Source organism: Hemiscyllium ocellatum, assembly GCF_020745735.1.
Source record: "Hemiscyllium ocellatum isolate sHemOce1 chromosome 27 unlocalized genomic scaffold, sHemOce1.pat.X.cur. SUPER_27_unloc_25, whole genome shotgun sequence".
Lineage (NCBI taxonomy): Eukaryota > Metazoa > Chordata > Chondrichthyes > Orectolobiformes > Hemiscylliidae > Hemiscyllium > Hemiscyllium ocellatum.
The window spans coordinates 46,517-70,782 of record NW_026867493.1 but is presented as its reverse complement, the minus strand read 5'-3'; the positions used below and the strand labels follow the sequence as shown (position 1 = coordinate 70,782).

At 46.9% G+C, this 24,266-nt stretch overlaps 4 non-coding genes across 4 annotated transcripts; 3 read left to right on the top strand and 1 right to left on the bottom strand.

Moving 5' to 3' along the window:
- Positions 1–6,220: 6,220 nt before the first annotated feature.
- Positions 6,221–6,310, bottom strand: trnap-cgg (transfer RNA proline (anticodon CGG)). The gene is given in 2 exon segments: positions 6,221–6,256; positions 6,275–6,310. It is a non-coding gene; the product is annotated as a tRNA-Pro (tRNA).
- A 4,211-nt stretch (positions 6,311–10,521) lies between these two features.
- On the top strand, positions 10,522–10,593 carry trnaw-cca (transfer RNA tryptophan (anticodon CCA)). Its single transcript has one exon. It is a non-coding gene; the product is annotated as a tRNA-Trp (tRNA).
- A 9,408-nt stretch (positions 10,594–20,001) lies between these two features.
- On the top strand, positions 20,002–20,073 carry trnae-cuc (transfer RNA glutamic acid (anticodon CUC)). The gene has a single exon. It is a non-coding gene; the product is annotated as a tRNA-Glu (tRNA).
- A 1,981-nt stretch (positions 20,074–22,054) lies between these two features.
- On the top strand, positions 22,055–22,126 carry trnaw-cca (transfer RNA tryptophan (anticodon CCA)). The gene has a single exon. It is a non-coding gene; the product is annotated as a tRNA-Trp (tRNA).
- Positions 22,127–24,266: the final 2,140 nt, after the last annotated feature.

Sequence of the window (24,266 nt, the reverse complement as noted above, 5' to 3'; positions counted from 1 at the left end):
ATCCTGGGAGACCCCTAATTCTGTTCTACTATCTAATTAACATACTTTAAGCACCAAATGTGCATTTATGTCGAATTTTGTTTCATTTTTCTTGTTTTATTCCCTGCTCCGATTACTCTCTCAGTCTGGATGGTTATCAGACTGAGAATATTGTGGATTGGGCCTTGATCGACTGAATGTTTTATTGTTCTGGAAGGTGTAAAAGGGGCTCAGCAGAAAGCCAGCTGAGCTGAGAACAGACAACATCTTACTCTGTGGGAACATGGTGAAGAGGACAGAGAAATCAGGACCTGGAATCCGAGCTGACACCAGAGTACCATGTTATTAGTGCTTTGATTAGCAGTGCCAACCCTCTACCTTTACCTCGCTTCCTATTCAACTTGAATGTCACGTACCCCCTCAATATTCAGATCCAATCCTTGTCATCCTGCAGCCATGTCCCTGTAAGGAGTCTCAGATCATAATTATTCTCTTCAATGTGTGCAGCCAATTCATTCAGTTTTGTTACATGGCAGCACACATTCAGCCAGACAGTCTTCAGTTTCAGTTTTTATGTTCTGTAGAATCCAGTTTTGATTGATTAGATTAGAATCCCTACAGTGTGGAAACAGGCCCTTCGGCCCAACAAGTCCACACCGACACCTTGAAGAGTAGCCCACCCAGACCCATTTCTTTCTGATTAATGAACCTAACACTATGGACAATTTAGCATGGCCATTTGACCTGACCTGCACATCTTTGGACTGGGACATTTACTTTTCGTGTCCCTTTCTATCATTCTCTGATGTTCATTTTCCACATCACTACATTGCTCACCTGCCTTGATTCGGATTGGCCATGAAAAATGCATGTTTATACATTCGCAGTAATAGAAGCAGGAGTAGGCCATTTGGTCCATCGAGCTACTCCACCATTCATTAAGATCATGGCTCATCTATCCATCGTCTCAGCTCCTCTTACCTGCATCATCCTGACTATCCTAAATTCACCTACTATACAAAATCCCATCGAACTAAGTCTTGAATATGGCTGCTTCTACTGCTTCCTTGGGCAGAGACTTCCATAGACTCACCACTCTCCCGGAAAAGCGATTCCTTCTCCTCTGTCTTAAACCTACTCCCTAATCTTGTGACCTAGTCTCACTCACCGGCAGAAATGACTAGATAGCGTGGGTCTGGGTGGCATGCTCGTTGGATGGGTCAGTGTGGACTTGATGCGATGAATGACCTGCTTCCACGCTGTAGTGATTCTATCATTTACCGCAGTTGTGTTTGCCATGGACCACAGCACCAGAAACTCCCACCTTCTGCAAATCGAAAGACAAGTCCCAACCTGCCCTCTTGTATGTGTGTTATCTAACTGCTTAATCATTTCTATTGAATCCAGCCCACACCACCCGCTGCTGCCAGTAACCTTTACGAAGCTGATGAGACAATGCAATACCTGCAGTACTGAAAATCGTAAGGCTTCTAACGCTACCAGTTACTGATTCACCGCTCCCACTGATGGACAGCATTGGGAATACAATGTTGGAGGCTGAAAGAAATGAGCAGTTTAAAACAAAAACTCACCTAACCCTTCACTAGGCTCCCTGCTCAGCACACTTTACTTCAATCACTTCAACTCCACACTAAAACAAATTCCCACTTTCCACCAATATTCTGGATGTCCTCACTCACTCAGTTGCTGTCTCACAAATGAAAGATTTCATTGTAGCTTCTGCTCCCAGTAAGGATGAAACATCCTTGAAAGCTGCTCTGAAAGTCCAGTCTTCACAATGACACTTCTGCTTTCCTTCAGTCCAAATTGTCCGTGCTGACCAGATATCCCAAATTAACATAGTCTCATTTGTCAGCACATAACCCATATCCCTCTCAATTCTCCCTATTACCAGATGCCTTTTAAAATACTTTAATTATACCAGCCTCCACCACTTCCTCTGGCTGCTCTTTCCATACACACAACACCCTCTGCGTAAGGAAGGTGCCTGTAAAGTTCCTTTTAAATATTTCCACTCTCACCTCAGACCTATGCCCTCGAGTTTTGGAAACCCCCACTCTGGGGAAAAGATTTTGGCTATTCACCCTATCCATGCTCCTTATGAGCTTCTATAAAGTCACCCCTCAGCCCCCAATGATCCAAAGAAAACAGCCCAGCCGATTCAGCCTCTCCAAAGAGATCAAACCCTCCAACTTTGGCAATAGCCTTGTAAATCTTTTCCAAATCCTTGCAAACGTTCGTAACACTTTTCCTGTAGCAGCGAAACCAGAACCGAATGCAGTATTCCAAAAGTGGCCTAATCAATGTCCTGTACAGTCGCAACATGACCTCCCAACATCTATATTGAAATGCACTGACCTATAAAAGCAAATATACCAAATACCTTTTTTGCTATCCTGTCTACCTGCGACTCCACTATGAAGCAGCACTCCAAGGTATGTTTATTCAACAACACTCACCATTAAATGTGTAGATCCTGCCCTGATCTGCCTTTCCAAAATCCATATTTCAAAATGGGGTTGAGAAACATTTAAGCTGTGATTGAATGGTGGAGCAGATCTGATGGACTAAATGGCTTAATTTCTGCACCTATGTTGTATGGTCTCCTGCTGTCCTGGACACAGTGAGAGAATTGGAAGCAGGAATAGGTCATCTATATTTCCAGCTGGCACCAGCATTGAACAGTTCATAACTGGATATAAACATACCTGCATCTAGATGGATAGGCTGGGACTTTTTCACTGGAGCATCAGAGGTTGGGAGGTGACCTTAGAGAGGATTATAAAATCATGAGAGGTATAAATGAGGTGAACGGCAAGTATTCTTTCCCTAGTGTGGGTGTTTCAAGATTAGGGAGCAAATTTTGAAGGTGAAGAAAGAAATATTTTAAAAAGACATGAGGGGCACCTTTTTTTCTAAAAGATAAAGAGTAGATCGTGTGAGGAATCAATGTCCGGAGGAGTTGCTGGATGCTGGTGCAGTTACAATGTTTAAAAGGCATTTGGATAAGTACATGAATAGGGACAATTCGGAGGGATATGGGCCAATCATTGGCAGGTGGGCCCAGGTTAGTTTCAGAACACCATCAGCATGGACGTGTTCGACTGAATGGTCTGTTTCTGTGCTGTATGACTCTGTAACTGCTCTGTACTGGTCTTAAAACCATTTTCTTGCCTCCTCCCATAACTTCTTCGTTCTTCAAAGTCACATGAACTCAGCCTTGAATAAATTCAATAACCGACCTAACTGCAGGAAGACATCCTCACTTCTGAACTCAATTCCTCTCGCTGATATACCACTTGCTTTGCTCATTGCTTGCTGCACTTTCTGACAACTGGCAGTGACTGGTGTAGAAGGACACTGAGGCCCCTTTGTCTATCCACACGTCACTCTTGATGAAGTGCTCGCGCCCGAAACGTCAACTCTCCTCCTCCTCAGTTGCTGGCTGACCTACTGTGGTTTTCCAGCGCCACAATATTCAACTCTGATACAGCACAACAGTCCAACGTTGAACACGTACACCTTAGTCCAACACGGGCACCTCCCGATCATAACAAATATTAAGCGTCCAAATGCGAATACGGGAGACAAATGCCGACGCTATTTTATTTTGCCGATTTTTTTCCCTGTGCCTCGACATTTTATTTCTTTTGCATTTTGTCTGGCTTCTCAACGTTTCTGTCCTTTCTCCAGGGTAGAGGTATTCCAAAACTAGAGGGTAAAGGCTTAGGGTGTGGGAGAAAGATTTTAAAAGATCTGAAAAACTAGGAATAGAACATTTACCCCTTACTGGGCGAAAGTGAGGACTGCAGATGCTGGAGATTAGAGTCGAGAGTGTGGAGCTGGAAAAGCACAGCAGGTCAGGCAGCATCCGAGGACCAGGAGAATTGACGTTTCAGGCAAAACCCTTCATCAGGAAATAGCCATGGGGAACTGCAGGGCTGTAGCCTAATCGAGTGAGTAAGTGGGATGCTGTTGGGAAGGTCGGTGTGAATGGCCTGGAGGGATGATATGGTTCCACTGCCTTAGCCACGTGTATTGTGAGAAATGTAGGAGGAGTGGGTTCCAGTTCGTGGGACATTGACACCAGGCCTGGAGAATGTGGCATTTGTGCCGTCTCTCTCTTCACATTCTGCTCCCCGTCCATTTTCTCCCCATTCACTGCCCCCTGCCCATTCTCTCTCCTCACACTGCACCCTCTATTCTCCCCCCAACCCTCTGAACCCCAGTCTGTTCCCCAGTCCATTTCCCTCCTTTCTCCACCACCCCCAGCGACCCCCTCATCCCCCGCACCCCCACAATCGTCCTTTCTCGTGCCTCAGCCCTCTTTGATCGCTGTATGAAGTCTTTCTCAGGGGAGAGAGAGAATGGATGGTGATGACTTTACCTGGGAAACACGGCATGTGGGAAATAGTTGATATTTAAAATTGAGACTAACTAAAACCGTATATTCAGAAACTTCGTTAAAGTCGGGAAGAATGTTATTTTTTCCAAAAAAAAGCTGCAAAAATCTTTCTGAAACTTGCATTGATGTATGTGCAGTTAGGCCACAACAAAGGAGAGGCTGTAAGGAGTGAATGAGTGAATAAAAGACAAGTCCAACATTGCCCTCGAGGAGAAAGTGAAAACTGCAGATGCTGGAGATCAGAGTCGAGAGCGTGGTGTTGGAAAAGCTCAGCAGGTCAGGCAGCATCCAAGGGGCAGGAGAATCGCGTTTCGTGCATAAGCACTTGGCACTCGGCCATCGCTCCTTCAATCCCCCTGCGATGGCGCGTGAACTCACTGGTGCCTCCGCAGGTGGGAGGAGCAGGTGAATCCTTTCCGGCACTTACAGCAGGTGAATGGCCTCTCTCCGGTGTGGAGCCGCTGGTGGGTCAGCAGTGCAGCTGTCTGAGTGAACCCTCTCCCGCACATGGGGCACGTGAATGGCTTCTCTCCCTTGTGGACCCACTCGTGCGCCTGCAGATGGCAGATCCGACTGAAGCCCTTCCTGCACACTGAGCAGGTGAATGGCCTCTCCCGGTGTGAATGAGTCTGTGGGTTTCCAGTACGGATGGGGAAGGGAATCCTTTCCCACGGTCCCCACATTTCCACGGTTTCCCCATTGAAGGAGCTTTCCTTGTGTTACTCTGGGTTTGAAATTACCAGTCTATCCCCACCGTGAGGGGTGAGAGTTTGATTCCCCTAAGCTGAGTAAATGGTTTGAAGCACTTTTCACAGTCAGCGCACTGAATCTCCCTCACTCGGGTGTCTCAGTATTCTTCCTGCCACACCAGTGTCCAAAATCTTTCAAGCAAACATGTCTTCTTGATTGGAATGGCTGCTGATATTCAAGGTCCAATGAATCAAGTGGCTCTGTCAGAAGTTGATGTATCATTTGCTTTCAGATTTCTTTCTGCACGTCTTCCTGCAAAGAAAAATCACAAAATAAGTGATCACTGTCAGTACAGTTAAATGAACATAACATAGGTGGCAATTCCTTTAGATTGCCAGATGCCTTCTGATCACATATTATCCAGGCCACAGAAACCTGAAAACCCTCATGCAGCCAGATAGGCTTAGGTATGTATGGAGGAAAACTTCATTCCAGTGACAATAACATGGAACAAACTGCCTACAAAGATGCTGGAAATGGAGCTGAATCAAGGATATGAAAATGAAATGTTAAGGCTGCTTGAGAAAAGAAAGGCAGTAAAATTGCTGAATGACTTCCTGCTGGCCTATTAAATTTAAAAAAATGACAAAAAAGGACGTAACTCCATTACTACATTAGAAGGTGAATAATAATTACAAAGAAACTTTTACAACAGCCAACAATATCAGATATACATCATATAGAACAAAGAACAAAGAAATTTTACAGCCCAGGAACAGGCCCTTCAAGCCTGAGCCGATCCAAATGTACTGTCTAAACCTGTTGGTCAATTCCTAAGTATTTGTATCCCTCTACTCCCCACCCACTCATGCATTTATCCAGACGCATCTTAAATGAATCTACCGTGCCTGCCTCTACCACCTCTGCTGGCAACGCGTTCCAAACGCCCACCACCCTCTGTGTGAAGTAAAACTTACTTTCGCTTTGCATAAGTGCTGCCTTTGCCGCGTTCATTGTAATGGTAGCTCTGCCCCATCCCTGATTCAGGAAGTCGGATCTCGTTGAACGAAGCTGCTTTTGAGAGAATTGATTGGCCGTTTTCGCACAAGGCAATGTAAGAAGCAAGGGCTCGTCCGGGATTTGAACCCGGGATCTCTCGCACATCCACGCAGTAGGAGGCCCGAAGCGAGAATCATACCCCTAGACCAACGAGCCACATGCCCCAGCCGCCCTGCATTTTTTTAACACGTGCCAATCCCTTAAATGCTGCTCAGATCCATGAGAATCTAACCTTTTAGTTGTGAACATGAGTAAAGAAGCAATCCTTTTCGAGAGTGCAAACTGTACATGTGCCAAACTGAGTGAATACACAAGGAAAATAGTTTTAAGAGAGATAGAAAGTATTTGAGCACCTTTGGAGTGTCTGCCCCCTCCCTGGATTCACTCCAGTTGCTACAAGTGAACAGTGTTTCACCCACCCCTACCCCCCCCCCCTCGCTGCTGGAGGATGGTATATGGAAAGGGTGTGACATTGCTTTGCTCCCAGATATTGCCCAGAGGGAGGAAGTTTCACTCTGAAACTGACAGGGCTGCATCCGCATTGTGACGTCAACAATGGAGGCGGGCCGGACAGCTGTCCTGCAGTTGAGGCACGTGTGGAGGGGAGGAGACTTTGCAAATCCCACTCTCCTCCAAGTCAATGCAGTTTGAGTTCAAGCAAAGCAAGGGGTTTAAATTTATTTTAGAAAACCTCCTTTGTGCCGTGGGAAAACTCCTGTCGGGGGAAACGCAGTATTGCAGATTCATAGTAACAGAAGCAGGAGGAGAACATTTGGTCAAGCCTGCTTCGTCATTCATTAAGATCACAGCTCCACCAACCTGCATTATCCCGACTACCTTTAAATCCCCTACCATGCAAAAACCCATCCAACTGTGTCTTCAATATACTTCATGAAGCTGTCTCAACTGCTCTCTTGGGCAGATAATCCCATGGAGTCTCACAGAGTGACACAGATGTACAGCACGGAAACAGACCCTTTACTCCAACTCGTCCATGCAGCCCAGATATCCTAACCTAATCCAGTCCCATTTGACAGCACTTGGCCCAAATCCCCATAAAACCTTCCTATTCATCTACACAACCAGACGCATTTTAAATGTTGTAATTATACCAGCCCCCATCACTTTCTCCAGCAGCTCATGCCGTACATGCATCACCCTCTGCGTGAAAAGGTTGCCCCTTATGTCCCTTCTGTATCTTTCCACTCCCCTCCCTAAACCTATGCCCTCTAGTCCTGGACTCCCCCATCCCAGGTAAAAGAACTTGTCTATTTGCCCTATCCATATCCCTCATGGTTTTATAAACCTCTATACGGTCACCCCTTAGCCTCTGACGCTCCAGAGAAAACAGTCTATTCAACCTCGCCCTATAGCTCAACCCTCCAACACTGGCAACATCCTTGTAAATCTTTTCTGCACCTTTTCTAGTTTCACAACATCTTTCCAATAGGAAGCAGACCAAAATAACATGCAATATTCCAAACGTGGCCTGACCAATTTTCTGTACAGTGGCAACATGAGCTCCCAACATCTATCCTCGATACTCTGACCAACAAAGGAAAGCACACCAAAAGCCTTCTTTACTATCCTATCTACCTGCGTTTCTACGTTTAAGGAACTATCAACCTGAACTCCAAGGTCTCTTTGTTCAGCAACACTTCCAAGGAACGTACCATTAAGTGTAAAAGTCCTGCTCTGATTTGTTTTTCCAAAATGCAGCACCTCATATTTATCTACATTAACCTCCATCTGCCACTTCTCAGCCCCTTGGCCCATGATCAAGGTCCCGTTGCAATCTGAGGTACCCTTCTTTGCTGTCCACTACACCTCCAATTTTGGTGTCATCTATAAACTTACTAACTATACCTCCTCCGTTTACATACAAATCATTATATAAATCACAAAAAGTAGGGGACCCAGCATCAATCCTTCTGACACACCATTGGTCACAGGCCTTCAGTCTGAAAAGCAACCCTCCATCACCACCCTCTGACTTCTGCCTTCGAGCCAGTTCTGTATCCAAATGGCTAGTTGTCCCTGCATTCCATGAATTCCTGAAGAAGGGTTTATGCCTGAAACATCGATTCTCCTGCTCCTTGGATCCTGCCTGACCTGCTGCGCTTTTCCAGCAACACATTTTCAGCTTCCATGAGATTAAACCTTGCTCACCAGTCTCCCATGAGGACCCTTGATGAACGCCTTCCTGAAGTCCATATAGATCACGTCTAATGCTCTGCCCTTATCAATCCACTTTGTTACTTCTTCAAAAAACTCAATCATGTTTGTGAGACATGATTTCCCAAGCTTAAAGCCATGCTGACTATGCCTAGTCAATTCTTGCCTTTCCAAATACATTTAAATCCTATCTCTCAGGATTCTCTCCAACAATTTGCCCATCACGGATGTCAGGCTCACCGGTCTATAGTTCCCTGGCTTTTTCTTACCACCTTTCTTAAATACTGGCACCACAGTAGCCACCCTCTAGCCTTCCGACACCACACCTGCGACTATGAATGATACAAATATCTCAGTGAGAGGCCCAGCAATCACTTCCCTAGTTTCCCACAGAGTTCTTGGGTACTCCTGATCAAGTCCTTGGGATTTATCCACTTTTATGCATTTCAAGATATCCAGCAATTTCTCATCTGTAATATGGACATTTTTTCAACATGTCACCATCTACTTTCTCACATTTTATATCTTCCATGCCCTTCTCCACAGTAAACACTGATGCATAATATCCGTTCAGTATCCACCCCCCCCCCCCCACCCCATCTACTGCAGCTCCACACAAAGGCCGCCTTGCTGATCTTTCAGGTGCCCTATTATCTCCCTTTTATCCTTTTGTCCTTAAGGTATTTATAAAAACCCTTTGGATTATCATTAACTCTATTTGCCAAAGCTATCTCATGCCCCCTTTTTGCCCTCATGATTCCCCTCTCAAGTATGCTTGTACTGCCTTCATACTCTCAGGATTCACTCGATCTCTCTGTCTATACCTGACATATGCTTCCTTGTTTTTCTTAACCAAAATCTCATTTTTTCTAGTCATCCAGCATTCCCTCCATATACCAGCCTTTCCTTTCACCCTAACTGAAATATACTTGTCTGGACTCTTGTTATCTCATATCTGAAGGCTTTCCATTTTCCAGCAACCTGCGAACATCTGCCCCCAATCAGCTTTTGTAAGATCTTGCTTAATACCTGAATCTTCCTCCAATTTAGAACTTCAACTTTTAGATCTGATATATTATTTTCAATCACGATTCTAATGTTAATAGAATTGGGGTTGCTGGCCTTAGGTTTTGCACCCTCTCCAGTAGGTACATCCACATTGTGAATTAGAAAATTTCCTTGTACACACTTAACATATTCCTCTTTTTGGCAGATAGGTAAATGGGCAGGAGTTATGCCTTGGGTCCACACTTCATTCATTCCCATCAACCCTCCCCCCATTCCTACCCCAATAGTCCAACGCCACTTTCCTCTGCAACTGCCGAATGTGTGACGCCAGCCCATTTACCTGTTCCCTCCTCACTATCTAAGCGCCCAAACTTACCTTCCAGGTGAAGTGGTACTTTACCTGCACTTCCCAGAACCAGTCTACTGCATTTGCTGCTCACAATGTGGTCTCATCTATATTGGGGAACCGAAGCATAAACTGGGTGACTGCTGCACAGAACATCTACGCTCTGCCCACAAAAAAGACCCTGAGCTTCCAGCTGCCTGCCAATTCCACACCCCACCCTGTTCCCTGGCCAACATCTCTGTCTCAGGTTTGCTGTATTGTTCCAGTGAAGCTCAGCACCAGCAGAACGAAGAACACCGGATATTCCACTTGGGGACCATACATCCCTCCGGTCCCAATATCGAATTCAATAATTCTAGGGCCTGAACTCCATGGTATCCTCGTCCCTCCCACACACACCAAGCCTTGTTATCACATCGTCTGTCATTCCACACTACTTAGCCACGAACAGTCTCCATTAACAGTTATTCACCCTCCCACGCAGATCGTTATCAACTCCTTTATCTGTCCAACAGTTCTTCCTTCGCTTTTGGCTCTGTCCTGATCTCCGCCTTCCTCCCACAATATCTCCTGCATATAAACCGACATTTTCCCAATCACCATCAGTTCTGTGGAAGGGTCACATGCTACTCCTGTTTTTTTTGTTTCTGATATACAGCATCCGCAATTCTTTCAGATTTTTATTGAGAGAGAGTTGGAAATTGTTTCGAGAGACAGAAAGAGAGGGGGGAGGAACAGAACAGACATGAACTGTTGATCTCCGTTGCTACTCAAAACGTAAAATCATTGAAGTGCGATCATTTCCTTTAATCATGAATAGAGACCTCCAGCCATCCGTGAGCTTGTGGCGCAACGGTAGCGCGTCTGACTCCAGATCAGAAGGTTGCGTGTTCAAATCACGTCAGGCTCACTGAAGTCGACCATTTATGTTTCAAACCAAGGAAGGAGTATGTTTACTCCGTTTTTCTGTTGAGCCAAATCTTCTTTCCGGAAACTTTCGATCACAGGAAAGCTTTGCTGTCAGTTTGATTTGTGAACACTGAATCAGGGAGGTGGTGTGCCCAGTGTTTGGGTAAATGCTCAGCTCCCCCCAGTGTGAGAAATAAAAGACAAACTGATCATCACGGGATTTAAACACACAGCCGCTTCGTTCAGTTGGTGACAGCGCGGTGTGAAAAACATTATACCGATATTTTTACAACATAATCTAGAGATTATCAGCTTTGTGTTTCAAACTATCAGGAGGTCCCAGCTCCTTCTGTCATAGCAGAGTGACAAACGAGTTCAGATAGAAATGTTTCCCACCAACAGCAAATTCTTTCCTCTCACTGGACACAGTTAAAATTATCTTTATTCAACAGAAGGAGCGGAAACTACAGTCTGACGGCCCCTCTCCACATTAACGGTGAGCCTGAATTGTATAAACGGTGTCAGTAAAATCCAATGGAGGACACTGATTTGGTTCAATCGTTTTTATTTGCCAAGCGTAATTCACCGAGAGGATGCTGCTGTGTGAGACAGCGTGGGGAATTACTGCAGGGCCTCCTGCGCATGGAACACACCGCAACTGATGTGTTTCACCTTCATCAGTTTATTCCCATCTCGGAGAAGAGAGGTTTGATGATTCGGATCATAGCAGGCCGACAGAGAACAGGAGAAGAGCACTCAGACCTTCACAAGCTTGTCACCACAGCTGGGTCATCGTGGCCCGTGTATCAGTATGGGACAGTAATCTGCATCTACTGACTGGAAGCACAGCAAATTGGAGTGCTGGTGGGACTATCACACAGGAGAAAACGGCTTCGACAGATCAACTGGAGTGGCTCCCAATGCGCAACTCCGCTCACCTCAACTGAACAACTGTAAACAAATTACTCAGTGATTCAAAGGAATACTCAGTTTTGAATCTGCATTGTGTCATGTACCTTCGAAAATGATGTCAAAACACCTTCATTGCTGTGATGGAATATCCTGTTGGGCAGAATATATCCCATTGTCAAATTTCCTACGTTCTGTTGGTTTAACTCCGATTTCACTCAGAATCACGAAATGTGTGACAGCGCAGTCTGAGGCCATGCAGCCCACCTTAGCTCTGCTGGTTCAACACAATATGTAAATAACTGTCTCATTCTGTCGCCTTCTCCCTGTAAATCTGCACATTGTTACATTGAACATGCCCACCGAATTCCCTTTTGTGTCCATTGAATCTGCCTCTTTGTCACTGTCAGACAGCGACTTACTGACCCCACTCCCTGTGCGAAAACGGTCTTCCTAATGTCACTTTTGCTTATTTTCCTGATGACTTTAAATCTCTGCCAAATTGTTCTCGATCTTTTCAGGCCTGGGAGCATTTTCACTGCATTATTTCCTCTGTCTAAAACCCTCATGATGTGGAAAACTTCAATCAGGCCAGCTTTCAGCCCTCTGTTCTCCAAAGACAACTGCCCTAACTTTCCAATCTACCTTCATGACTGACATTCCTCGTACACGGTACCATTCACTTCAACCTGTTCAGCGCCGTCTGCAATCACTTCACTTCCCCGCTTCCTGAAGTATCACCCTCAGAATTGAGCGTAATACAGGTGGAGGTTTCATTCAGACTCGGATTGCGCCGGCGAGAAATCTGCAAGACTTGTTCTCACTTTGAGCAAATGTTTCCCTTCGCCGTGTTCACTGCAATGGTCCCTCTGTCCCATCCCTAATTCAGGCAGTCCGATCTGATTTAACGAAGCGGCTTTTTGAGAAAACTGACCCGGCATCTTTGCTCAGGTCAATTTAAGAAATGAGGGTTCGCCTGGGATTGGAACCCGGCACCTCCCACCCGTCTGTATAAGCTAGAAAACCCAAAACTAGCATCATACCCCGAGACCAATGAGCCAAAAACCATATGCGCGCCCAGCTCCTGAAGCAACTGGGAGTTGCTCAGTCTGAAATACATTGTACATTGCTCCCAGAATTACAAGCAGCAGAGAGTTTCAAGAACATCTGCTTCTCATTCTGCCTCCCTGCTCCCAGGACGCTGCTGTTTGTTCCGTCCCCAGGAACCGGGCTGTCTCCACTGGTGGATAATTGAACCATTTCGTTTCTACTTGCAATTCTCCCGCCGACAGAGGCTGTTAAGTCCATCGAGTCCACCGCGACTGTCTGCCACTTGTCTCTCTCTGAGGTGATTCACAATCAGTGATATCTGTCCTAATAGTAAGGGACTGTGTCTGAATGGTGATACAGTTTCTGACATGCTGATCGTCTTGTCATTCACGTCCGGCCCGGCGTGGCGAATTACTGCAGGGAATGGGCGAAACCGCAAGGCATATGTTTCAACTTTATCAGCTCATTGGCATCTCAGAGAAGTGGTTTTGCGAATCAGTTCATAGGAAACTGATGAAGAACAGGAGAAGACCACTCAGACCTCCAAAAGCATGTTACTTGAACCGTGTGGGGTTCGCGAGTGTATCGGTATGATACAGGGCATTCAGACACTCAGGAAGTAGGTGCAAAGGCAAGATACAGAACAGAGCACAGCACCATTACAAAAGGAAACTGCTCAAGGAGACATCGAACAACAGCAGAGGATGGTTTCAACCCATCGATCTCTGCGTTATGGGCCCAGCCCGCTCCCGTTTTCCCCAGGTCCCTTCAGCCTTAAGTCTGGCACGCGGCATGCACGTTCCGGACTGATGTCAATGACCTCCGCTGCTGTCGTGTAATATGCTGGTGCGCAGACGTATGGAGGCTGTGTAAATAAAAACTTCTTTCTCACTTCCCACATTCTGTTGGTCGAACTGTGATTTCATTCTGAATCACAGCATGTGTCACAGCGCAGACGGAGGCCATGCGGCCCACCTTCGCTCTGCTGATTCGACACAGTGAGTAAACGTGTGTCTCTATTCGTATCATTCTCTTGCCTTCTCCGTGTATTTCTGCACATTGTTACTTTAAACATGACCAGCGAATTACCTGATGCGTCTATTGAATCTGCCTCTTTGTCAATGTCAGGAGATTTGCTGACCCTAACCTCACCTTTCTAATCTCTCTTTTATTTCTTTTCCTGATGACTTTAAAACTCTGCCGATCCTTTCAGGTGTGGGAGCATTTTAGCTGCATTACTTTCCCTGTCTGGACCCCGCATGACTTGGAAAGCTTCAAACACGCCAGATTTCAAACTTCTGTTCTCCGAGGAGAGCTGTCCCAATTTTCCAATCTGCCCTCATCGCTAACATTCCCTAAACACGGCACCACTGACGTCAGCGCAATATTCCATCATTTCACTTCCTTGCTTTCGGCTCAATTTGGACTCCAAGCAGCCCAACCTACTTTAGCGACAGTGGGTTTTGAGAAAGTTAAGCGGGCAATCTTGCACAAACCAGGAAACGCAGGCTCATCGGAGATGCGAACCCTGGATCTCCTGCAAGCCTGCACAACAGAAGACCCAAACCGCGAACCATACCCAGAGACCAATGAGTAACAGACACTGCGCAAGCACCCCCCCCCCCCCCCCCCCCCGCTGTTCCTCTTCAGCCAGCTGAGTCTTGCTCAGTGTGAAATACATTTGACATTGCTCTGAGAATTGCAAGCGGCAAAGAGTTTCCAGAACAGCTGCTTCTCATTCTATCTCCCTGCTGCTGTTTGTCCCGGGTCCTCTCTACTGGCAGAAATTTAAAACATTTTGTTTTTAAACATTTCTCTAACACCGGAGTGACCAGTGATAAGCATTGCCCTCCTCAACACAGGATACAGAGAACAACAGAAGACCAGTCAGACCTCCACGAGGCTGTCATCTCAACTGTGCACATTGGGCCAGTATATCAATGTGAAATATTTATGTCGAAGTTTTTTGTGAAAGAGATGAGAAGGCGAGGTGCAGAACAGTGCGCCGTTAGACAGGAAAGTTGCTAAAGACGACATTGACTGAATAGGAGAGATGGTTTCCCTTCTGGGTGATGCTCCCATCACACACCCGCAGACATATCGCCGTTGTACAAACATAAACTCTGTCTAAATTCCCACATTCTGTTTTTTCGAACTGTGATTTCGCTCAAAAGCACAAAATTTCAACACTCGCAATGTTCAAACTTTAACAAAGTGCTCATAGATATATTTAGCGAACACCTGGAAGGAATTCTGCCAAACGTACCTTGGGAATTTCGGTTTGAGTGCTCTTGAACTTTAAGTAAAAGGAAGGGAAATTTGCCTCGAGGCTGTGTAATGTGGAGATGTGTTCCCCATGTAAACTGATAGTGGTTAGCCATCCCAGTGCTTCCCGATGCAGGGCTGCCCTGACCCACAGGGAGGTTTCTTTGATAAACTGTCCCGGGGACTTCCAGTCGCACCATGACGTCATAGGGCGAGCCCCCGGTGATGGCCTGCAGCTGCTGTGACGCAATAATGGTGCTGGCCCCGGAACATGAATACGAATTAGTTCTTGAGTCACGTGGTACTGAATCATTCTATGGAGTGTTCTTTCAACTTCACGGATTTATATATGAGAGGAGGTAAATGGGCAGGGCTTACACCTCGGGTCCACTCGTCCTTCACTCTCACACCCCACAACCACCTCCCATTGTCCCAAGGCACTTGCCCCTGCAACCGCCGAATGTGTAACACCCGCCCATTACCTGCTCCATCCTGAATATCCAAGGGATCGAACATACCTTCCAGGTGAAGCAGCACTTTACCTGCACATTTGTCACAAACTAGTCTACTGCATTCGTTGCTCACAGTGTGGTTTCCCCAAAGTAGCATGAAGCATAAACTGGGTGACTGCTTCGCAGAATATCTCGGTTCTGCCGAAAAAAAGGCCCTGAGCTTCTGGTTGCCTGTCACTTTAACACTCCAACCTGTACCCTGGCCTACTTCTCTGTCTCAGGCATGCAGCAGTATTCCAGCAAAGTTCAACCCCTGATTGAAGACCAACGCCTCATTTTCCACTTGGAGATCCTATAGCCATCAAGTCTTCAACATCGAGTTCAATATTGTTCGGACCCGAACTCCCCCATGCCCTTGACCCCGACCACACCCACACGAGGCCTTATTTTTACATCTTCTGCTGTTACACACGACTTATCGTTAGCCAGCAACAGTCTCCATTAACAGTTAGTCACCCTCCTACACAGATCGTTATTCACTCCTTTGGCCATCCAATGTTCTCCCTCTGAACTGGTGGCAAAGAGAGCAATGTGGACTGATAGCCCTGAGTCAGCAGTTTGTCCCATCTCCAGGAACCGGGTTCTCTGCATTGGCGGATTATTAAACCATTTTGCTGTTGCGTTGATGTGAGGAGACTGTGTAAATATAAACTTTTCTAAATTCCCACCTTCCGTTGGTCGAACTGTGAGTTCACTCTGAATCACAACGCGTGTCACAGCGCATTTGGAGGCCCACCTTAGCTCTGCTGGTTCTACACAGCAAGTAAATAAGAGTCTCTATTCGTATCATTCTCTTACCTTCTCCCTGTAAGTCTCCACATTGTTACTTTGAACATGACCACAGAATTCCCTTTTGTGTACGTGAATCTGCCTCTTTGTCACAGTCAGACAGAGATTTACGCATCCGAACCACTCCTTGTGCCAAAATGTTCTTCCTAATGTCACTTTTACTTTTTTTCCAAATGCCTTGAAATCTCTGCCGATTTTTTGGGAAATTGAAATGATTCTCATTCCTGCACATGAGGCTGAAATGATTTAATTTCTAACGTAAAGGACTGCGGATGCTGAGAATCCGAGACAGAAAGATGAACTGCTGGAGAAACTCAGCAGGTTTGGCAGTACCTGTGGGAGAAAACAGAGTTCTGAAATATTGTCTCTGATTCTCTTTCCACAGATGGTGCCTGACCTGCTGAGTTGCTCCTGCAATTTCTGTTTTTGCTTTTAACTGAAAGTTCATTTCATCTTTCGGTGTGAAACAACCAGACTCTCCATTTGCAGATATTTAACCCTTTCGTAACCTGTGAAGTGATTGGATTCAAACAAACCCAGCAATAATTCACTCTTTCTCAGCTCCACAGGCAGAGAGACCTGGGAAATGAAGCTGTCAGTGTGGGTCTTTATTCGTGGGCAGAGTGGTGAATGCGACGGACGTGAAATCTATTGCGGTTCCCCCAGGCAGGTGTGACCCCTGCCGACTACAAAATTGGAAATGTCGTCAAAACGAAAGGGAGACTGTTCCCCGGTTTTTTCTTTAAGATTCAAATCAGTGGAGGGCGAAAGATATTTCACTCACATTGGGACTGGTGGGAATCTGCAACCCACTGCCTGTTCGGGTGGAACAAGCAGATACCCGCAGAGCTTCTTTTGAGGCTATGAGCCAAGTGTTTGGAAATGAGACTAGAACAGTGAGGGGCTGGAAATCGTGATCGAAATGAAGCAGGCACCTGAGGACAAGGGTGTTTCCTTTGCCAGTGAAAGATACTGCTTCACAAAGTTGGGACTGTGGAAGGGAAGCAGTGACGGTGATTATCTTTGGTTGTTGACCTTGTGACTGTTCCCATTGCTGCGCATGTCCGTGGTAACGTCAGAACTCTGCCGCATGGTTGCGTTAGATACGCACAGGGCCGCGGGCGCAATGGATGACGCATCCGACTCCACCTAACTGTTTGAAATGCAGCTCACAGCTTCTTCACACACCCCAATTAATCTTTCTCATTGTCCTGAAGCCGGTTTGAATTCTTGATCTGCAGGAACGAGACACTTTTCACTGTCTCACGTCAGTCAGTGTCCCTGAGAACATCAGAGTCACGTCACAGCGCTGTCAGAGGAGGGGAAGCTGAAATAGCCCCACAAGCTGCTCACGGGCACATTTCACTTTCCCCAACTCACCACCCCAACCCACTGATCCTGGGAATGGAAAGGGAACAAACACCAAAACCCAGTCTCATATTTGTGAATCTTCCGAAAATAAGAAAACTGTTCATCCCTTCGGATCTTCCATCCTGGGCTAACAAAGGGTGATTGTAAATGGTTGACCATTCAGTGTCGATTCTTTTTGGCTGAAAATATCTTCCTTATCTCATCCCAGCATTTCTTGCCACAGATAACTGTGCGGGTAAAAAATGAGGTCTGCAGATGCTGGAGATCACAGTTGAAAATGTGTTGCTGGTTAAAGCACACCAGGTTAGGCAGCATCCAAGGAATAGGAAATTCGACGTTTCGGGCATAAGCCCTTCATCAGGAATGAGGAGAGGGTGCCAGGCAGGCTAAGATAAAAGGTAGGGAGGAGGGACTTGGGGGAGGGGCGATGGAGGTGTGATGGGTGGAAAGAGGTCAAGGTGAGGGTGATAGGCCGGAGTGGGGTGGTGGCGGAGAGGTTAGGAAGAAGATTGCAGGTTAGGAGGGCGGTGCTGAGTTGATGGAACCGACTGAGACAAGGTGGGGGGAGGGGAAATGAGGAAACTGGAGAAATCACCTACCACCCCACCAACCTCCGTATACAGCGTATCATCCGCCGTCATTTCCGCCACCTCGAAACGGACCCCACCACCAGGGATATATTTCCCTCCCCTCCCCTATCAGCGTTCCACAAAGACCACTCCCTTCGTGACTCCCTCGTCAGGTCCACACCCCCCACCAACCCAACCTCCACTCCCGGCACCTTCCCCTGCAACCGCAGGAAATGTAAAACTTGCGCCCACACCTCCTCCCTTACTTCTCTCCAAGGCCCCAAGGGATCCTTCCATATCTGCCACAAGTTCACCTGTACCTCCACACACATCATCTATTGCATCTGCTGCACCCGATGTGGCCTCTTCTACATTGGGGAGACGGGCCGCTTACTTGTGGAACGCTTCAGAGAACACTTCAGGGACGCCCGGACCAACCAACCCAACCACCCCGTGGCTCAACACTTTAACTGTCCCTTCCACTCCACCGAGGACATGCAGGTCCTTGGACTCCTCCACCGGCAAAACATAACAACACGACGGTTGGAGGAAGAACGCCTCATCTTCCGCCTGGGAACCCTCCAACCACAAGGGATGAACTCAGATTTCTCCAGTTTCCTCATTTCCCCTCCCCCCACCTTGTCTCAGTCGGTTCCCTCAACTCAGCACCGCCCTCCTAACCTGCAATCTTCTTCCTAACCTCTCCGCCACCACCCCACTCCAGTCTATCACCCTCACCTTGACCTCCTTCCACCTATCATATCTCCATCGCCCCTCCCCCAAGTCCCTCCTCCCTACCTTTTATCTTAGCCTGCCTGGCACCCTCTCCTCATTCCTGATGAAGGGCTTATGCCCGAAACGTCGAATTTCCTATTCCTTGGATGCTGCCTAACCTGCTGTGCTTTAACCAGCAACACATTTTCAACAGATAACTGTGCGGCAGAGTTCATGTGTATATTTCCTTGAATGATATTTTGTAACTAACATTCGTTTGCTAGTTGTTTGTATCGGGTATTTCAGGTTCATTAGCCGCTGTTCAAGTGTGTTGGTAGATTTGTGGGCTACCATGATGCTGAGAGGTTTGAGTTGTCGGGACACCATTTAACAGATGTATTTAATGTAAGGTAATGTGGCTAGGGTTTCTGCACAAGTTGTATCTGCTTGTGTCAATTTGTTGATGAGAAATCGGCACACTGGGTTTATTGGGTCGGCAAAGGTGAGGACTGGAGATGCTGGAAGCCAGAGTTTAGATCAGAATGGTGCTGGAAAAGCACAACGGGTCAAGCAGCACCCGAGGAGCTGGAACATCGAAGTTTCGGGCAAAAGCTCTTTATCAGGAATAGACGCAGGACGTCTCCAGGGTGGAGAGATAAATTTGGGTGGGGGGTGTGCTGGGGCGAAGGTAGCAAAGAGTAAAATAGGTGAATGGTGGTGGGGATAGAGGAGACAGGTCAGAGAGGAGGGTTTAGCGGATAGTTGGGAAGGGAGATTGGCAAGGAGGACAGGTCATGAGGTCAGTGCTGAGCAGGGAGGTTGGAACTGAGGTAAGGTGGGGGGAGGGGAAAGGAGGAAACTGGTGAAATCTACATTGATGCCCTGGGGTGGAAGTGTTCTGAGGCGGAAGATGAGGTGTTCTTCTTCCAGGCCTCGGGTGGGGAGGGAGCGGCGGTGAAGGAGGCCCAGGACTTGCATGTCCTTGGCAGCGTGGGAGGGTGGATTGAAATGTTAGGCCACAGGGCGATGGGGTTGATTGGTGCGGGTGTCCGGGAGAAGTGACTTGACTCTCGAGTCTCCCCAATGTTATAGAGATCGCATCGGGAGCAATGGATACAAAAAAATTACATTGATGGATGGACCGGTGAAAGTCTTCTTCCTCCCGCAGCCCGGGTTCGATTCCAAGGCAGCGAGGCAATTTTTAGCAGAGCTACAAAACAGCTCTATGTCTCCCTGGTGGTCTAGTGGTTAGGATTCGGCGCTCTCACCGCCGTGGCCCGGGTTCGATTCCCGGTCAGGAAAGCAATTTTCCCCGGGTCTGCAGGCTATCCATTCTTCTTAAATGCGCTGTATCGTTGTTTCCTGATCTTCGTCATTCCTGGGTGCTGCAATGTGAAGTAGCTCGTTGAAATAGCATCCTGATGCAGATTTGTTTGTATGTGTTGGGATGATTGCTTCCGCAGCTTAAGTACTTGTTTCGCGTGTGCCGTTTTCCTGTAGACGCTGTTTTGAATTTACCATTGACTGTTCGCTCTACTGTGACATCTAGAACAACAACACTTTTTGTTGTTCTCCTCTTTTGTGAATTTTATGCCACTAAGGAGATTGTTGATGGTGTTGTAGGTTTCCTCTAAGTTGTTTCACGTTGTGGTGACAAAAGTGTCATCACTGTAGCCGACCCAAAGTTTGGGTTGGATCTTTGGAAGGGCTGTTTGTTCGAAACTCTGCATTATTGCTTCTGTTAGGAATCCTGATATTGGTGGTTTCATGGGTGCTCCGTTGATTTGTTTGTTAGTCTTGTTACTGAATAGGAAGTGGGAGGTAAGGCACAGCTCCACGAGCTTGACAGTGTTATCTTTGCTGATGACGTTGGTGCTGTTTGGTGTTTGTGTCTTTGGTTCTTCAAGTAGTGTCTTCAGTTTTCTTTGGTCACGTTGATGTTAATGGATGTGAACACGGCTGTATGCCAAAGGACAGTATTATTCCATCCTCTTCTATCTTGTTGTATTTGGTGTTCAAGAATTCTTGGATGGAGTAACTGGAGTGGAGTGAGTCTTCGACTTGGTGTTTTAGTCTTCAGTGGAGGTCTTTGACTAGTCTGTATACTGGTGTTCCAAGTGGTGAGACTGTGGCTTGAGGGGGACTCCTGGTTTGAAGAGGAGGAGAACAGCAACAAAGTGCCATTCCTAGATGTCACAGTAGAGCGAACAGTCAATGGGGAACTTCAAACTAGCGTCGACAGAAAAACAACACACGCAAACCAAATACTTAACCACAGAAGCAATCATCCCAACACCCACAAACGAGTGAACAATCCTCACTCTCTCCGCGGAGCAGGTAAGGGCTGTTTGGCACTGTCTGTTTGTAGACGCGGTTACGTTTGTTTCACGGTTTAAATTTCAATATCTTTTTCGAAAAAAGCGCGGAGCGGACCCGGAAGCTGGTGTAGCGCAAACTTACCTGGGTAGTTTTTTTTCCCAATATAGGCGCGCACTTCCCACAACCCAGTCGACTGCATTTGCTGCTCACAATATGGGCTCATTTACATTGGGGAAACCGAGGCATTAACTGGGTGACTGCTGCACAGGACATCTACGTTCTGCCCGCAAAAAAAGACCCTGAGCTTCCAGTTGCCTGCCAATTCCACACCCCACCCTGTTCCCTGACCAACATCTCTGTCTCAGGTTTGCTGTATTGTCCCAGCGAAGCCCAGCACCAGCAGAACGAAGCGCACCGGATATTACACTTGTGGACCATACATCCCTCCGGTCCCAATATCGAATTCAATAATTCTAGGGCTTGAAATCCATAGTATCCTCGTCCCTACCACACACACCAAGCCTTGTTATCCCATAGTCTGTCATTACACACTACCTATGACTGCCACGAACAGTCTCCATTCACCCTCCCACACAGAACGTTATCAACTCCCTTTCCTGTCCAACAGTTCTTCCCTCGCTTTGGGCTCTGTCCTGATCTATCATTTACTGCATCCGCCTTCCTCCCACAATATCTCCTGCATATAAACCAACGTTTTCCCAATCACCATCAGTTCTATGGAAGGGTCACCGGCAACTACTGTTTGTGTTTTGTTTCTGATATACAGCATCCACAGTTCTTTCAGCTTTTTATTGAGGTAGAGTTGGAAATTGTTTCGAAAAACAGAAGGAGAGGTGGAGAGACAGAACAGACTGAACTGTTGATCTCAGTTGTTACGCAGACGTAAAATCATTGTAGTGCGGTCACTTCCCTTAAGCATGAATAGAGGCCCCAGGCTCCCCGTCAGCTTGTGGCGCAACGGTAGCGCGTCTGACTCCAGATCAGAAGGTTGCGTGTTCAAATCACGTCAGGCTCATTGAAGTCAATTTTGGATACTTGTGGGGAAGACGACTTAGCAGAGGTAAGCAATGGGTTTCAGGCCTATGGCACGGAGCCTGCTCCTGTTGCTCAGAAGTGAAGCTTGGAGAAGAGCAGAGCAATAGTTATGGGGCACCGATAGGCGGTTTTGTGGGGGCGAGAGAGACTCACGATTGGTATGTTGCCTCCCAGGTGCAAGGGTAAGTGACGTCTCTGATCGTGTTTTCCGGGTTCTGAAGGGGGAGAGGGAGCAGACCGAAGTCGTGGTCCACGTTGGCATCAGCGACATAGGTAGGAAGAAGGATGAGGATGTCAGGCAGGCTTTCAGGGAGCGAGGTTGGAAGCTCAGAGTTAGAACAAACAGAGTTGTTGTCTCTGGTTTGTTACCCGTGCCACGTGATAGCGAGTCAAGGAATAGTCAGAGAGAACAGTTAAATGCGTGGCTACAGGGATGGTGCAGGAGGGAGGGATTCCGGTATCTGGATAACTGGGGTTCTTTCTGGGGAAGGTGGGACCTGTGTTGTGGTTCTGTTCGCCGAGCTGGAAATTTGTGTTGCAAACGTTTCGCCCCTGTCTAGGTGACATCCTCAGTGCTTGGGAGCCTCCTGTGAAGCGCTTCTGTGATGTTTCCTCCAGCATTTATAATGGCTTCTCTCTGCCGCTTCCGGTTGTCAGTTCCAGCTGTCCGCTACAGTGGCCAGTATATTGGGTCCAGCTCCATGTGTTCGTTGATAGAATCTGTGGATGAGTGCCATGCCTCTAGGAATTCCCTGGCTGTTCTCTGTTTGGCTTGCCCTATAATAGTAGTGTTGTCCCAGTCGAATTCATGTTGCTTGTCATCGGCATGTGTGGCTACTAAGGATAGCTGGTCGTGTCGTTTCATGTCTAGTTAGTGTTCATGGATGCAGATCGTTGGCTCTCTTCCTGTTTGTCCTATGTAGTGTTTTGTGCAGGCCTTGCTTGGGATTTTGTACACTACATTGGTTTTGCTCATGCTGAGTATCGGGTCCTTCCTTCTCGTGAGTTGTTGTCTGAGAGTGGCTGTTGGTTTGTGTGCTGTTATGAGTCCTAGTGGTCGCAGTAGTCTGGCTGTCAGTTCTGAAATGCTCCTTATGTATGGTAGTATGGCTAGTCCTTCGGGTTGCGGCATGTCCTCGTTCCGTTGTCTTTCCCTTAGGCATCTGTTGATGAAATTGCGCGGGTATCCGTTTTTGGCGAATACATTGTATAGGTGTTCTTCTTCCTCTTTTTGCAGTTCTGGTGTGCTGCAGTGTGTTGTGGCCCTTTTGAATAGTGTCTTGATGCAACTTCGTTTGTGTGTGTTGGGGTGGTTGCTTACATAGTTCAGGACTTGGTCTGTGTGTGTGGCTTTCCTGTATACCTTTGTGGTGAATTCTCTGTTCGGTGTTTTCTGTACCATCACGTCTGGGAATGGGAGTTGGTTATCCTTTTCTTCCTCTCTCATGAATCGGATTCCTGTGAGTGTGGCGTTGATGATCCGGTGTGTGTTCTCTATTTCTGTGTTCTTAATGATTACAAAAGTGCCATCCACATATCTGACCCAGAGTTTGGGTTGAATTTGCGGTAAGACTGTTTGTTCTAACCTTTGCATTACTGCTTCTGCTATAAGTCCAGAGATCTGTGAGCCCATGGATGTTCCGTTGATTTGTTCGTATACCAGTTGTTGACTGTGAAGTGTGTTGTGAGGCACAGGTGCAGTAGTTTAAGTATGCCGTCTTTGTTGATAGGTTCAACGTCCTGTTGTCTGTTCTGTATGTCCAGTAGGTTGGATATTGTTTCTCTGGCTAGGGTTTTGTTGATAGAGGTGAACAATGCTGTTACATTGAAGGAGACCATGGTTTCTTCCTTGTCTATGTGTATATTTCTGATGATGTCCAAGAATTCCTGTATTAACTGTATAGAGTGTCTGGATCTGCTGATCAGGTGTTTCAGTTTCTGCTGTAGTTCTTTAGCCAGTTTGTGTGATGGTGTCCCTGGTAGTGATACTGTGGGTCTGAGTGGGATGCCTGGTTTGTGCACTTTTGGTAGTCCATGGAATCTGGGGGTGTTGTTGCTTTCAGGTTTCATTCTTTGTAGGTCAGACCTGGTTATCTGTCCGTTGTTTTGTCGATTCCTCA